At 44.5% G+C, this 17,346-nt stretch overlaps 1 protein-coding gene and 1 long non-coding RNA gene across 7 annotated transcripts in view; one reads left to right on the top strand and one right to left on the bottom strand.

Annotated features, from left to right (window-relative positions):
• The window catches only part of TNR (tenascin R), a 428,883-nt gene that overhangs the window by 6,567 nt on the left and 404,970 nt on the right, over window positions 1-17,346 (top strand). Inside the window, exon 2 of one of the 6 annotated variants that reach the window (XM_045392993.3) lies at window positions 5,719-5,821. The exons of 4 other annotated variants lie outside the window; for them this stretch is intronic. The gene's annotated coding sequence lies outside the window, so the exon portion shown is untranslated. Of the gene's footprint in view, window positions 1-5,714; window positions 5,822-17,346 lie in introns of all 6 variants that reach the window. One more of the 6 variants, XM_015445907.4, reaches the window with a different exon arrangement.
• Window positions 1-17,346, bottom strand: part of LOC123573648 (uncharacterized) — an 82,460-nt gene that overhangs the window by 19,976 nt on the left and 45,138 nt on the right. The gene's annotated exons all lie outside the window — the stretch shown is intronic.

Genomic DNA, 17,346 nt, shown 5'->3' with positions numbered 1-17,346 from the left:
TGTGATCATGGCTCACTGTAGCCTCCACCTCCTGGACTCAAGCCATCCTCCCACCTCAGCCCCCCTGAGGAGCTGGGACTACAGGCATGCACCTACATGCCCAGCTAATTTTTTGATTTTTTTTTTTTTTTTTTTTGTAGAGATGGGGATCTTTATATATTGCCCAGGCTGGTCTTGAATTCCTGGCTTTAAGTGATCCTCCCACCTTGGCCTCCCTCCCAAAGTGCTGGGATTATAAGCAGAAGCCACTGCACCTGGACAGAGCCTAAGTTCTTCCACTCTCTCTGCTGGTTGTATCTTAATCATCCCTCCCCTGCTCTGGGCCACATGTACACAGAGCCCATGGGGCAAAGGCATCAAGAAGCAAGACCTGGGAGTTATTAACAGGAAACTGAACTTCGAATTCCTACGAGTCCCCTCCTTCCCTCATCCCCAAAAGCCTATAGAGATAATCACGTCTTCTTTAAGTTGCTTTTATGAGAATTAAATAGGGCATGAGTACAAAGTCCCTGGTACAGTGTCTGGCATGGAACATGTCCTCTAGCCCAGATTGTGCCACCTGCTATTTAATATGGCCTGGGGACTGGGTGTGGCTCGGGGTACTTGGTATTTCAACAAGGTAGCAATTATCTGGGCTGACCTGGATTTTATATGCTCCTCAAGTGCTAATGGGTTGGGTTGGCCCTTGTTTTACATCACCTTGATTTTAGAAGCATATGTTGGCTATTTTTTCTCCTACTCTTTTAGCACCAAGAGCCAATCTGATATTTTTAAATACCTGAAAGGTCCCTCTTCCCAATTAATTACATTGAAATTGTACTAGACTGAAATTAATTTGAGCCTTAAGGAGGGTTTCTGAGCCCTGTTCTGCAGTCAGCCAGACATCATGAACATTTGAGTTTCCTTTTTTCTACCTTCCCCTCCCTCCAGGTTCTTCTGCCATTATGAATTTTATTTATGAAACATTTTTCCTTCCTTTATAATTATGTTTTCCATAAGAAGAACATCTAACAGCCACCTCCTGGCTGGGCTAGAGTAATTGTTTGAATTTTTTGATGGTGTGCAATTTCAAAGGTTTGAGTTTATATAGATTACTTTGAATTTATCTCCACAAGTACATCGGGAGAGAAGCTGCTGCCTGCTTCATGAAGTATTGTAAGGCCTGTAGTCATGAGCACTGGCATTTGTGTGGATAGTCTGTCTATCTAAATGGATTTCTGTCAAACATATACCATAATAAACCAGATTTTGCCAGCTTGTCCTGTGTAAGTACCTCCTGATGTTCCCTGTGAATTTATCAATACCAAGGTCAGCTGTGGTGCCTGGGCCCAGGGACAGGTGTGGAGAGAAGATCAGCTGACAGTCACAGTGCCCTCTCTCCCTCCTCACACTGGTCAGCTGTGAGCCAGGGGTGACAGGGCACAGGCAGACAGAGGAGAGGGCAGTGCCAGGGCTGGAGAGCTCATGTCTGTCCAGGTGCTGGGAGGAGAGATGGCCAGCTGGGCAAATGGACAGGGCCCTGAACACCAGATGAGAGCCCCGCAAATGGCTATGTTGAAAAGGGCAGAGGCCAGAGCTGCCTATAAAGGGACTGTCTCCTCACGGTGACCCAGTCCGTGCCACAGAGAGATGGAACTTATAAAGCAAGCCATAAAGCCTCCCATTCAAAGCCGTATATATTTATAGAGATATAAATGAAGTTTAATGCCGGTGAAACTCACTATAAAAGCAAAAGACTTCATCTGTATCTATACTTCAGGTGCAGATCAATGCAGGGCTTCCTGCCTTTCTGCAAACGAGAGCTGTCTGTGAGCACGTGTGCCCACTTGCTCACACGCAGCCCAGCTGCCTTGCTCTGGAGCCAGTCATGGGATAGGAGGGACAGAGGTCTTTTGAGCATCTGCAAGTGAGGCGCCCAGCAACGATGCGCTCCCCTTTCCTGCAAGGGCTGTTTAAAAACAGGAAGAAGAAAGAGAAAAAGGGAAAAGCACTGCCAAAACCAAGCTGCTTCAAACAGTCAGGAGCCTGGCTTTAAATAAAACAATTTGAGGCAGGTAGGCTTTTCATCTACCTTGGAAGCTGCCAGGTTTCTGCTCCTCAGACCTCCAGATGGGATGTGACTGCAAAGCCCACCTGACCAGTTCCACCGTCTAAGTGTCTCCACTGACCTTGCATCCCCTGCTGCCCATGCTCACCAGGCAGAAACACTCAATGAAATTCTGACCAACAAGAGTTTGAATCTTGACTCTGCCACTTACTAGCTATGGGGAAATCCATTGACTTCTCTGAGCCCAGTTTCCTCACCCATGAAATGGGGTAAATAGCTCCTACCTCTCAGAATTGCTGTGTCTCTTAAATGAGATGTCATTTTCTAGAAAAAGACGTATAACAGCCCTTAGCACATAGAGATTCTTCAATTAATAGAGTACTCACTTTGTGGGAATTCCAGACAGGAAGTGTATATTTCAAGGCTGGAGATCAGGGGCACAAGATTGCCCTCATATATGTCAACATATGTTGACATATCTTCTCCCCATGGAGTGGAGGAGGCCCTATTTGGCCTGAGGTTGGCTGCAGGAATGAGACATTGCATTCTTGAGATAGGCAGTGGCCTTGAGCCCTCTTCCCTTCTCATGCTGTCCCCAGCTCTCCCTGGCTGCAAGGCCTCTGAGCTCAAGGGAAGGTTGGCTGACCAAATAAGATAGCTTTTATCTCCATGAAGTTGCCCTTGGTGGGGCCTGGCTATGTCCTCATTACTGACTCCCTCACAAGGCAAGAAGCAGCAGTGTAGCCCACCGGGGCGTGGTTTCCCTGGGAAGTGTGTCTTGGCTAACTAGGGATGCCCTTCTGTACTGGACCCTCGAGAGGTGAGCAAATCATGCCAAGGGCTCGAATTTCGTTGTGGGCCACCCTTCATCCAGGAGCGGGGCCAGGTGAGATGTTCTTGAGGGGAGGAAAGCATGCTGTTGATCTGCACCCTGATCTGTTCCAAGTGGGGTGTGGGGAGGAGACCACTATCAGTCAATCTCTCATTAAAAATGGTCTGAGGCACTGTGCCTGAGTTATGAAAATGCAAGGCAAGAGTGTGCCATGCCCTCCCCTCTACCCCTACCCCTTTTTTTCATTTGTGTTTTATCAGCTTAATTTAGTGAGAATGAGAAACACAGGCAGCCATTCTTGGAGACTGGGAGGGAAAGGGACGAAAGTCCCGAGAGGGCCTGGGGTGACTTCTCCTGCCATGTCTTCACTCTGACCCAACAGAACCCTCCCAAGCAGCATCCTTCTTTGTGACTGAAGGCCCAGGAGATGGTGAGAAGTGCAGAGACCTGTCTCTCTCTCTGCACTCACCCTGTTCCACTGTTTTCACTATTTCCTGTGGGCCTCTGGCAACCACACCTGACATTCACTAACTCTGTGACAGTGGGAAATCTGGGAGGGGACCCAGCTCCCAATACTTGAAATGTTTTGACCTTTTCATTTTAAGTTCTTAAGGTCAAATATTGCTAAAGAGATTATTTTCCAGTGGCAAAAGCCTACAAGGGAGGAAAAATAGCATTTTTACTTCTAATGTTTTGCATCTCACTCCAGAGCCAGGCTCAGCAACTGGCCTGACCAGGACCTGCCAGTGATGAAGGAGGAACTGTGGCAAATGGTTACCTGAGCTCTGATGTGGGGATGTTTAGGCTTTCCTGGGTTCAGAAGTCACCAGCTGGGTCCCCAAATAGCTCTACCTCTATTTTCAGTAGCAAAATAATCGCTAACATCTACATGACAAAAACTGTTTTCAGGTAATGATCTAAGTATTTCATGTATAGAAACTAACTGATCTCAACAATCTCTTTTGGAATGAGGTGCTATTGTTCCCCCCATTTTACAGGTGGGGGAACCAAGACACAAAGTTTACAAAACCTGCCTGAAGACATGTGACAAACGGCAGAGCCAGAATTTGAACCCAGGGATTCTGTGCACTTAATGACTATGCTGTCTCTGAGCATCACACAGAAACCTTCCAGGTTCCCCATTGCCAGAGAGTGACACAAGGAGCTGGACAATTACAGTCCTTACAAGCTTGGTCTGAACCACAAAGGTCAGGTGGAAAGTAAGACCAGAGCAGTCACTATTTCTCTATGGGGCTTGGTTCTGCCAGTCCTACACCTCTTCCTTGGGGAGTCATTCTGTTTTTTTAACAAGGCCCTATCTAACTCTCACAAGATAAGAAAAGAATACAGGTCCAAAGTAAGTGAGTTTTCTTAAATGGGTTTTCCTTCATCCAATCTCACAAGGTAGTGTCAATTCTCATCTATCCACAAAAGCCTCATTCACTTTGTGGCTTATTCACTTTGGAGATTATCTGGGCCAAAGTTGTAACTACTCATCCACTTGTGGGCCACTTCTTTTAACTCTGATCTGCCATCACGAAAAATGAAATTCCTAAAATGGATTCTGAAATGATTGGTCCAGCTGGGCAGGAATATGGACGGCAGATACAGCCAAGCCCAATTTGTTCCTGTGGAGGTTTCTTGTTCAGCTGTGAGGCCATAAATTGAGCACTAATGGTAGCCAGAGCCTCCAGAAGATTCAAGGGGAGGCAGGGGGTGCTGGTGAGGGTATGGGGCAATGCAGGGGCAGCCCAGGCACATCCCTGCTCTGGAGTCAGAGATGGAGATGACAGCAGTGTATCAGCAGAAGAAGCAGGTGGGATGTTCAGCACTTTATAGCCACTCACAGCATGCCAGACACAGCAGCAAACCATGCCAAGAGGCAGACTCATACCAGAGGAGATGCACTGGGGTCCCGGCAGGCCTGAGAACCCCAGTGCAGGCTGGGTTAGAAGCAAGAGTTTAGTTCTTGCATCAAGTGCTGAGCGGAGACAGTTGGCAGGGGGGTGCATCACAGCTCTGGGTAAGGTGATTCAGGGCTGAGAACCCATGCCAGGCTTGGAACAACTACCCACAGGCAGCAGGACACAGAGTAAGCATGAGTTCTGGAGTCAGTGAACGTGAACCAGAATCTTGGCTCTGCCTGCTGTCCCCCCTTAATGAAATCATTGAGCCTCTCTGAGCCTTCGTTTTCTAGTCTCTAACATGGGAATAATAATTACTGTCCATAATTCTGTGAAAATTGAATAAGGCAACATATATAGGACTCTGGGCACTTAATTGGTACTCTGAAAATGTTTATTCCCCCAGTAGAAATAATAATTTCCTGCATTTTGTTTGTGTTTTATACTTTTCATAGTCATATGCTATATTTGATCTGCACAACCATGGGTGAAGGTAAGCAAAATGACTGTTATTAGTTACTTCCAATTTATACATGGGAGAATTACTATAGAGTTTCAGTGACTTGCCCAAGATAGCACAGGGCAATAAGTGACAGAATTGAGATCGCAACCACACTAACCCACACCTGTCAGTTGAAACATTTATGGTTCCCTTTGTTGTCCTGTAATTGGGCTGGTCATTGAAATCACAAAGGTCAAGAAGACCCGCTGTTCCGATGGCCAGAAGACAGAACCAGCTCCATGGGCTCTGCAGTATCTCTGTGGATACTGGGCAGGGCCTGGGGTGTCCTTTAGAGACTTTGGCACCAGGCCTTTCAAGTCCTCTTATTTCTACAATGTGTTCTGAGGTAGCTTCCTTAGTAGCTTAGTGCTGAGTGCTATAGAGACCAAGCTTCCTTTAAGTCATATATCGTTGGCTTTCTGCCCCCAGACAGACATCTTAGGAGCCTGAGTCACGGAACATGGCCACTGCAAAGGAAGCATCTTCCACCTCATTCCTCCACTAACCGCAGAAGACAAAGGCTGTGTGTGTAGCAGGTCAGTAGCCTCAAATGTTAGCTCCACAGAGAAGCCCACTGTAGTACTCTTATCTAAAATAACTCTCCTTGTCACCACTCTCCCACTTTACTTTTGTTTATCACATTTATCACCAGCCAACATAGTATGTATGTATGTTATTTCTTCCTTATTGTCCATTCCCTCTCAACAGAATATAAACCTGGTGAGAATAAAGACACTATCTGTCTTACTCACAGTTGCATTCCCAGCCTGGAATTCTGTTGGCGTTCAGTAAATATTGGTTGAGTGAATGAACAAATGGGTTTTCATCCAGTGTTCTCTATTTCAACAAGCTGTTATTAAAGATCTACTCTGTGCCAGTAATTTCATTAAAGGCTGAAAACCGTGGCTTCACTAAAGGTGAAGTTCAGTGACAGATGGCTCCCTGTCTTTGAGGGTCTTCCAATCTGGTTGGAGTAAAGGGGGAGTCACAAAGATAACTTCCTAGCATTGTGCTAATGTCTAGGAACCAGCTGTGTCAAGTAGGAGTGGGGTCAAGGGAAGGGTGACTCATCCTGCTCAGGGTATCTTATTAAGTTCCACGAAGGAGATGACAGGTGGGTTGCATATTAAGGGTGCGTAGGACTTTGCCAACCCAGAAGGGGCACTCCAGGTAGAAAGAACAGCATATGCAAAGGCCCAGAGTCCTAGAAAAAGCATATTGGAAGGTAACCAAGAAACGTGATGTGGCTGGAACAGAGAAGCACTGGGCCTTGGTGCAGGTGGTAGTGAGAATGGTGAGATGATACTGAAAAAGGAGATTGGAATTTGTTTTTCTCTTCAGGATACTAATGGGGAGAATTACCAACTGCTCAGAGTACCTTAGGCATGAGATCTTAAGCTATGTTGTAAGATGCAAGTTTGTTGCCTCTTTCATCAGAGAATTACAGGAGCAACTTAACTAAATTTTATTCATGATTGAGATGCTCTTTTATATTAGTCACACCTTTTACTGCTAGATCTCCAAGTCCAAGAGTGATGGAGGGACTTGGGATGAATAGATGGGACCCACATAGCTGCCAGATTCCTCATCTTCGGTAGAATGCTGGGGGATGCCATGCTGTTCTCGTTGTAACAACCTAAGGCCAGTTCCCAGCCACCCACACTGATTCATTCATTCTAGATACTTTCATAAAAATGACACCACTCAGATTGGTAATATAGAGATTAAAAGCAAGATTGTTTAGTGAGAATGAGAGAGACAGAAATAAATGAATGAAATAACAGAAAGGGAGGGAGGGAGGGAGGAAAAGACTAGGTATGGTGGCTTATGCCTGTAATCCCAGTGCTTTGGGAGGTTGAGGCAGGGGATTGCTTGAGGCCAGGAGTTTGATGGTGCAGTGAGCTATGATCTCACCACTGCACTCTGGCCTGGAGACAGAGCAAGACCCTGTCTTGAAAGGAGGACAGAGACAGACTGAGAGAAAGAGAGACCTTAGACCAGAAACTTGAATGCTCATTCTGTTTGCTCTAACTGTGGCTTATTTAAGAAAATTGTCCATTCTGCTTACTAAATCCCTTCTCTTCTGGAAAGAGGATGTGGTTGGGAGGCTCCCATGCCAGGGGCTCCACTCCAGGAAAATGCTTCCCTATTGATTTTTGTGTCAGCAATTCAAATGGGAGTATTTATACTGCGGCTGAGCACCTAATAAAAATTTAAATTATTGTTTAAAAAAAAAAAAGTAAGGAAGGAAAAACTCATCAAGGAACGACCTGCTAAGGAGAATAAAAAATAGTCACACATAGGAGATGAGGACCTCAGGAAAGGAACTGGAACACTAGGGTTGTGAGGTTCACCAAGATGTGTCTCAGGCCCTTGCGTTTCTCCTCTTGAATGCTTCTCCCTCTGATCCAAACAGTTCTCCCAGGCGTCATCACTCTTTAGCTCAGGAGCCTGGGTAAATAACAGGCATTTCTCTCTTACCTCTTCTGTTCCTTGAGTAGGAGGAAACAATGGAATCTCAAATATCACTTATGCAAAGCTCTTGGAAAGAGCATAACACATAGTAGGTACTCAACAAATATTGATTTCCCTACCTCCTTTCCCCTGTGTAGGATCCCATATTCAGTTGCTTCCTCAAAGGCCATGCCCTATAGCCTATTAAAACCTGATTGCAGCCAGCTGCTGTCCTACTTGAAAGGCCCTGAGCCGCTAAATCACACCTATGTATAAATGATCGATAATGAATGAATAGGTTAGTGGTAGCACTTATGGAAGGCAGAAGGCAAGAACCAAAGGAAGCTTTAATGGCAGAATGTTAGAAACCAGTTACAGGCCTCTGTAGTGAGAATTTGGGTGATGAGGCTTCAACAGAGTTCCTTAAATCATGCCTGCTAGGAAACCACCTCTCTCATCACCTGTAAGGACAGATGGTGCACAGGGTCAGAAGAGCAGAGATCAGGACCCTCAAACTTTAGTGTTGGCATCAGAGGGCTCACCTACTCCCTGACCATATCCTTGACTTGACAGTGTCATTAACTGTACCGTCTCCAAAGTCTTGACTTCAGGCCTCCTGACAGCTTGTTTTTTCCTTCTGGCTCCAGTATTCCAACTCCAGCAATTATACAGTTGCAGCCTCTGACCTTGCCTCTTTTTAGCCATCCATAGTCTCACCCTGGCCTCACCTTACCAGGCTTAGAGTCCACCATCCACTGTTACCACTGATCTCCTGCAGAAACCTCTCTGGATTTATTTTCTTGTACTCATCTGGCAAAACTCCAACCTGGTTAAACCCAATTTCTGGTCTATCCACACTTATGTCTGGACAACTATACATTGCCAGAGAAAAATAGATAGTTGTGCTGACTGTTGTCACTTAACAATAATGACCATAATTCCCAAATGAATACTAGAAATAGTCTGGCAATCTCACTATATTTTCCTAGTAAGTTACCTTTCCTGCCTCCACAATTTTATTTCTCCTTTCTCAAGAGATGGCTGCCCTCCCTTTTTAATCTTCTCTCAGATGATGACCTTACCTTGTATTTTATAGACAGGCAGTCCCTCATCTCCCTGCCACTACTCCACACCTCTTGTTGTCCCTGTGCCCATCCTTTTGGCCTTCCCTTTTTATTCATGGGTGCCATGGCCCTGCTTCTTGCCAAGGCCAACCCTCCCCAAGTGCCCTAGACCACACCCTCTCATGCTTCCTAAACCTCTGTTCCTGCAATTATCACCACTTGAATCCTCAGTTTCTCCCTTACTACTTTGTTTTCCTGTAAGCATAGAAATGTGTTCTGATATCTCCTACCTTGAGAAAGTGAAACCCTCTCTTGACTCTACTGTCCTTGTAGTTTCCACCCTATTTCTCAGCTCCCATCTCTAGCAAAACTTACTGAAAACATCACTGTTTCCAATTCTCACTTCCAGTCTCTCTTCTCCCAAGCAGGCTTCCATCCTCACTACTCCAAAGAGACTGCTCTTGTCAAGGACTCCAGTGAACTTCATCTCATCAAATCTCCTGGTCATTTGTCTGTGTTAACTTGGTACTTGGCCTCTCAGCATTATTGGACAATTATTCCTCCTTACTTTTGGGAAAACGGGTCCATGATAATTACTGTGGATAAATGTGGATAAATTTGGGGTTTTAAACAAAGATCTCATGGATCCAAAGTTTTAGGCAATATGGACCTCCTAAAAAGATTCACAATTTTGTTTTACTCCATATGGACTATTAAGTAGACAACAGGGTCAAACAGCAAGGTCATACAGTCAGGAGAGTTCCCTTGTCATTGCTTAGGCAGTCCCCTTCTGAGAGCCTGGCTTCTTTCTCTGGAGCCATCAAGGAATAGGCAGGGAGAAAGGATCTTCCTTTCAGTCCAGTGTTGATCTGTGGCTTCTTCATGCCCTTGTTTCTGCTTGGCTGTCACTCCTTACATGCCACATTGGGGCTCATTCAAGCTGATTTCCCCAGCCCTGCCTACTTCCACCAATGTTGATTTACCTATAATCAAGGGCTATTTGTCTATCATATTTACTTCACTGAAAAACAGTCATTGCTTTGAAGGATTTCATAACATGCTATCAAATAAATTATTTTGAAAAAATAATATTTTAAAAATACACAGCCTTTGTGATAATTTGTGATCACATTTTGTCTTTCAATTTTTCTTTTATATTTTATATCATTGGCCTGGATTTGGTCTTTAAAAGTCTGAACCTCAAATGCAGATCTTGCTTAGGCATTTGCTGACCTACAACCAACGAAAAAGATGTTTGCTTAGTCACAGAGTATATTCTGCTTTGCAGAGGTACTTTCTCTGATCACAGACAAGGAGGTAGTTTCATTCCTTGTGAAAACTCACTGAACAACACCCTCAGACCCTTATTTGACTACGGGCACCTTAGGAGATTGAGGAGGGATATTTGAGATGCAACTTTACTTTCATATTAAGGTTTAGGCCTAAACTGCAGAAAATCTATACAATCACAATTTTTAACTTAAAACATTAATCAGCAACAACCTGGACTTCCTCCTACATATCCAAAAATCCCACCAAATATATTGCTGCTTATCATTTCCTGGTCTTCTATAGCACTGCTGAATATAACATAGGGTAGATGCCTGTATCATCTGAGTAACAGATGGCGGGTGTTGGTATGGCCTTTTATTACTTATCTGTGTAATCTTTGAGATGTTCTTGAGGACTGGTACTTTAGCATACCCAATAGCACTAATGACTTTATATATTCTTCTGTTATCATATTTACTATCATTTAAGTAATCAATTTTCTGCTCCATTTATTTGTCCATTCTATGAAAGAAGTGCTGGAAACCTCAGAGTTGCTCCTAAACACTCTAAACCCTTTTTTTTTTTTCTCATTGCATTTTTTATGAACTTGGCACCTCTAATGCTTCCTCCCATCACTCCACTTTCGTTTCCATGACACATTCTGAAGTACAGAAACACAAACACATTGTAGAGTCCTCAAGTAAGAGGCACCCAGGCTTCAGGAACTGTCCTAGGTGCTGAATATCCAGCAGTGACGAAGGTCTCTGAGCTCCTGAAACATTCATTGGCGGAGACGTGTAACACATCCATCGCCAAGTTCTACTGACTTTACCTTCTTAATATCTCTTACATCAGGACATTCCTCTCCATTTCTAACCCACTAGCGCCTTCGTCTTTCTCTTCTACTATTAAACTGCCTTCGTCTTTCTCTTCTACTATTAAAACAAGTTCCTATCTTCCCCACATCCTCTCTTGCCTGTTATTTTTTCCCCTAAATTTTGATCCTTTATTTTCTTTAGAATAAATAGTTGCCATGACTGTTATTGATGAAGAAACAGATGTCACTGAATTATTGAGAGCTATGGTCATCGTGGATGTTAACATCTGGGATGTGTTTTGTGAACACTTGTGATTTTAGGTATAGAATTTAAGGTGGTGGAAGTTGTATCTGTTGAGACTCCTGATGTTGCCATTTTTGACAATGCTGTGGTTTTCATAGTGATGACTGTCATATTGCTTAAGACTGAGGAAACTCAAGTTTGTGATAATTCCACAGTGCTATGGGAAGGTTCACTTATATGGCTAGAAGGCACACGTTGGATATTCTAGTTCTAGAGATTGGGAAGTTCAAGATTAAAGCACCAGCAGATTCATGTTTGGGTGAGAGGTTGCCTTCTGCATAGATGGTACCTCTTCATTGTGTCCTCACAGGGTGGAAAGGGGCCTGTTGCTTTTTCCCAATCTATTCTCTACACTTTCATTGATGGTATCAGCAATATGTATATCTGATCATGTCACTCCCCTGCTTAAAACCTTCAAGCACTTCCCATTGATCTTAGGACATAGGCAAAAGTTCTTAACGAGGCTCTACATTATCCAGTCCCTGTTTCTCTCTCTAGCTTTGCTCCCTCTCACACCCTGAGCTCAAGCCATACTTGGCTGTTTTCTGAGTTCCCCACACTCCCTAGTGTCTGTTCTCTATTCTTCCCCTTTTTCCTTCTTCCCCTCACCTCCAGGTCATTTCGCCACACCTTCCTGCCTCTGCCAAACTCATTTTTATCTGAAGATCTCAGCTGAGATGCCACTTCCTTCAGGAAGCCATCCCTGGCTCCCCAGACCAAGCCAGGTGCCACAGTTACATGTTCTCATAGAACCTTCTAAGTTTCTTTTATCATTTGAAAATTTTAAATTGTGAAATGTAACACATACATAGAAATAAACATAAAACATAAACATTAAATTTAATCAATAACAATAAATCAAATTCTCCATAACCACCCTTCAGGTCAAGGAATAGAACATCACTAAGACATCAAGAAGAACACCCCTGATATGGTTTGGATCTGTGTCCCCACCAAATCTCATGTTGAATTGTGATCCCCAGTGTTGTAGGTGGGCCCTGGTGGGAGGTGACTGGATGAGGGGAACAGATTTCTCATGAATGGTTTGGCACCATCCCCCTTGGTACTGTCATCATGATAGTGAGTGAGTTCTCACTAGACCTGATTGTTTAGAAGTATGTAGCACCTCTGCCTTCTCGCTGTCTTCCTCTTGCTGTGGCCATGTGAGGTACTGGCTCCCCCATTGCCATCCGCCATGACTGTAAGTTTCCTGAGACCTCCCCAGAAGGCAAGCAGATGCCAGCATCATGCTTCCTGTGCCATCTGCAGAACTGTGAGCCAATTAAATCTGTTTTCTTTATAAATTACCCAGTCTCAGGTATTTCTTTATAGTAATGTGAGAATGATGATCACATTACTAATGAGAACCCTGATCACAAACCCTCACCTCCACTGGCAATAACTGCTTTCCTGACTTCATGGTAATAATTTCCTCACTTTTGGAGGGTTTAGAATTTATAAGCATAGAAATATATACAGTTTATATATCCAGTATCAATTTTCTCAAATTTGCTCAAAATATTTAAAACAAAAATATTATATCCTATATAAACATATAATTTACATATAAATTTGTCAGTTATTTCCTGTTAGGAGCCAAGAAAAATAAATTTATATATTTAATTATTGAGACAAAATTTCACTCTGTTGCCCAGGCTGGAGTGCAGTGGTGTGATCTTGGCCCACTGAAACCTCAGCCTCCTGTGTTCAAGTGATTCTCAGCCTCCTGAGTAGCTGAGATTATAGGCGTGAGCCACATGCTCAGCTAATTTTTAAAAAATTATTTTTAGTGGAGACGGGGTTTCATCATGTTGGCCAGGCTGGCCTCAAACTCCTGGCCTCAAGTGGTCCACTCGCCTCGGCCTCCCCGTGTTGGGATTACAGACATGAGCCACTATGCCTAGCAAAATAAATGTATCAGTTTAGAAATATATATGTATATATTCTAACCATATATATAAGACTACTTAACTAATATCCATGTTTCCCAGGAGACTGTAAGCTCCAAAAGAGCAAGGATAGAGTCTCTTTTGCTCACCTTTGTCTTTCCAGAGTCCTGCCCAGTCCCTGGCATATAGTGAATCCTCGATACATATTTGGAGACTGGGTGGAGATGACACCCAGGTAGACTCCAGGTAAGGGCTGAGCTCTTATGAGAGTCCTTATAAGGACCCCTTTTTAGAAGGGGGCTGCAAATTGGGCATTAGGGCATCCACTGTGTATAAGAAATATGTTTAGATGCCTCTGTCATGTTCCTCCCAAAAACCTTAAATAAGAAAGGTGATTAAGAAAGCTATGTGGGAAAATAATTCTGTCTATTGTGCATCTTTCTATGTATCTGTCTGTTTTTTAATCTATCCAATCATGTAATATTATACAAACACACACCTATTAAAATATATCAGAGGCTGGGCGCAGTGGCTCATGCCTGTAATCCCAGCACTTTGGGAGGCCAAGGTGGGCAGGTCGTGAGGTCAGGAGCTTGAGACCAGCCTGGCCAATATGGTGAAACCCCATATCTGTTAAAAATACAAAAATTAACCCATCATGGTGGCATGCGCCTGTAATCCCAGCTACTTGGGAGGCAGAGGCAGGAGGATCGCTTGAACCCGGGAGGCAGAAGTTGCAGTGAGCTGAGATCGAGCCACTGCACTCCAGCCTGGGTGACAGAGCAAAGCAAGACTCTGTTTTGGGGGTGGGAAAAAACACAACTATCTATCTATCTATCTATCTATCTATCTATCTATCTATAGCCGGTACTACACACACACACACACACACACACACACACACATATATATAGCCTGTACTAGTATATACAGATATATAGTACAGGCTATATATATATATATAGTTGTGTATATATACACAGGCTATATATATGTGTGTGTGTGTGTGTCTATGTGTGTGTGTGTGTATATATATATATAAAACAAAAATAGGCCAGGCACAGTGGCTCATGCCTGTAATTCCCCAGCACTTTGGGAGGCTGAGGCAGGCAAGTGGCTTGAGTTCAGGAGTTCAAGAACAGTGTGAGCAACGTGGTGAAACCCTGTCTTTACAAAAAACACAAAGATTAGCTGGGCATGGTCATGTGCACTGGTAATCTCAGCTACCTGGGAGGCTGACATGGGAGGATCCTTTGAACCTAGGAGGCAGAGGTTGCACTGAGCTGAGATGGTGCCACTGTACTCTAGTCTGGGCAACAGAGTGAGATCTTGTCTCAAAAAAATTAAAAAGACTGGAAAAATAGAGCATGGTAGAAGAATAGGGTGGGAAAAATGGCTACTGTCTCATAAGCAGGCATAAGTATTGGCGTCCACTCATGACCTACAGGAATAAACCCTTTCCCTGTCAGCAACTTGAACTAGAAGATGGTGAAGAAATAAACTGTGTCTCAGGGATTTGATTCATGAGGCAGAAAACCCCTGGCAGGATCATGGAAACACATGAATTATTCACAATTCAAACTGATAGGGGAAGGAGGAGGAGGGGAATGACCAGGAAAGAAACATCAAGGAAATGAAACCCTCCATGGCCAGGGAGGGCCCCGGAGGGTGGCAATGGGAACAGCCTCCCAAGGGGACCAGGCCAGAGTGGTGGAGGGAGGAAAGCCCACCGGTGACTTGGACAGGGGAACTGAGAACCCCTGGAGGGAGTGAGGGTGGTCTTGCCATCCTGGAATGGGTAAACTGAGGGAGTGTCCCTACATCTGAAAGTCAGTCACAGCTGGGGTAGCAGCCCAGCAGCTCATGATTGGGTTTAAAAATAAATTCTGATGCCAGGCTCACTGCTGTCCTGTGATTGCAAGAGAGGGGAAGCACATCCGACCGCAGAGGCAGGCTGGTCAGTGGGGCGGGGGAGGGCACTGATGGATCTGAGAATCGGGGGAGAGTGGATGCGCAGGACGAGAGCGGGTGTCACCCTCTAGGAGGGGTTACTCTTCACTCCAGTTGATTTGAGTGTCTGAACAGGGTTGGGGAGCTAGGGAGAAAAGACAAGGCTTGTTCCTCAACACAAAAGAGAGACTTAGGATTGTGCAGAAGAGAGAGGGAGCCCATGGTGAGTAGGAGAAAAAGGTGAAGGCAGGTTTCAGGAGCTGAGTAAGGCAGTGCAGAATGAAGAGAAGCTCATGGCATTGTCAGGAGCAGGATTACAGCTAATGGGTTTCAAGAGACTCAGTTGGGAGGCAGCCGGGTGGAATGGGGGCGGATCAGTCTGGTTTAAAAACGTGGGTGGGGTGAACACAGCCAGTACACGTTTACTGCCCCACTAGGAGCAGAGCACAACTCGGCATGCCCACATATGTTTGTTGAGCACTTACTATGCGGCAGGCTGGGCATATAGAAAAAGGTCATCTCTCAAAGAGCTTACATTCTAACTCGAGGAAGTAGATAATAAGCATGTAAACAAATAAATAAGATTATTTTAAATATCCAAAAGAGCTATAGAAACAATGAAATAGGGTGCTTTGTTAGAGACTTACAGTGTATGTGGGAAGTAGAGGCAGGGCTGCTTTAGCAAGGGCAGTCAGGAAGCGCCTGCCTGAGGAGGTAGTATTTAAGCTGAGCCCTGAATGATGAACAGAAGCCAGTCTTGTGCCCATCTGAACAAAACAGAAAGCAGAAAGCAGAATGCAGCTAAGCAATGAAGACAAACATGCATAAGACAAGGGTCCTATGCCCTCACCGTAGCTCTGCTTCCTCCATCTGAAAAATGAGAGGGTTGGGCAAGATGATTGCTAAGCCCTGCTCAGTGTGCTGTAAAATCTCAGAAAGTCTTCATGGAAAAGGTGGGACTTGAGCTGGATCTGGAAGAAAGATCCTTAGAGCGCTAGCGTGGTTATTTAAACCAGCACAAAAGCTATATAGTTTTCTAAAACCTTGAATGAGAGCAAAATGGGAATATCTGCTTCCTCCCGATTGAGGCGTAATCCTCCTTCCTCCACTGGGCAGGAAACTTCTGTCCTAAAAGGCAGCCATGCTCAAACTCTGTTGCCTCTGGAAGCCTTGTTGCACGTTAAAATCTATTGCTTCCTGCTCCCATTGCAGAATACCTCTATTTGACCACTTATCTCATTATGCCTTTTAAAATAGTTCATAAAGTTACCAACCTGTTTAAGCATCTACTTCCTTTACTTATGTGTAAACTCCTTGTTAAGCTCTGAGCCCAAGCACAGTTCCAGTCTTGGGGCAGGTGTCCCCATGGAAGTTAAAGGACCAAATGAGTTGTGGATATATTAGTCAGCTAAGGCTGCCATAATGAAACACAATAGCCTAGGAGGTTTAAACAACAGGAATTTGTTTTCCACAGTTCTAGAGACTAGATGTTCAAGATTAAGGTTCTAGCCAATGAGGTTCCTGGTGAGGGCTCATTTTCTGGCTTGCAGATGATCAACTTGTCAGTGTATCCTCACATGACAGGAAGAGAGAGAGAGCACAAGAGAGCAAGTGAGCTCTGGTCTCTCCCACTTCTTATAGGGATACTGATCCTATCTGATCAGAGCCCTACCCTTACGACCTCATTTAATCTTAATTACCTCCATAAGGACCTTATCTCCAAATTGTCACACTGGGGTTTAGGGCTGTAATGTGAGTTTTGGGGACACATCCTGTCTATGACAGTAAGTGAGGATATGAGTGAGTGAGATAGTGCTAGAAACAGTCCAGGTCTCCCTCTTTGGGCAGAAACGTGTTGCTCAGCAGGGCTGTCCTGGAAAGGCAGCAGGCAGTGCCCTGCCCAGCAGGCACCTGCCACTACAGGAACTGTTGTGGAAATGTGAAGATTTAGGAAGAAACATACTTGACTCCAACAGCGTCCCACACAGGGCAAGTAAGTGGAATCTGATCCTGGTCTGAGCACTGGTTTGAAGAATGGGGAGAGTATTAGGAGTAGGTTAAGAAAGGGACAGCAGGTGGGGAAATAAAGGAGAACTTGCTGTATCTCCCAGCGGGGTCTCTGCTACCATTGTGTCCCAGTCACAGCCTCTCTAATCAGGGATACTTGGGCTTGGCCATCTTTCCTGCAAGATTGCAGTCATTCTACTTGAGCAGCCAGGGGCTAGGCAAGAATAACAGCAAAATGAATGAATGTGTTTTTCAATGTTTACTTCATCCCAGGACAATTCTAAGTGCTTTATGTGTGCTAACT

This window comes from Macaca fascicularis, chromosome 1 (assembly GCF_037993035.2).
Source record: "Macaca fascicularis isolate 582-1 chromosome 1, T2T-MFA8v1.1".
NCBI lineage: Eukaryota > Metazoa > Chordata > Mammalia > Primates > Cercopithecidae > Macaca > Macaca fascicularis.
Note: the sequence above shows the minus strand (reverse complement) of the source record. Positions and strands in the feature narration are given on the sequence as shown.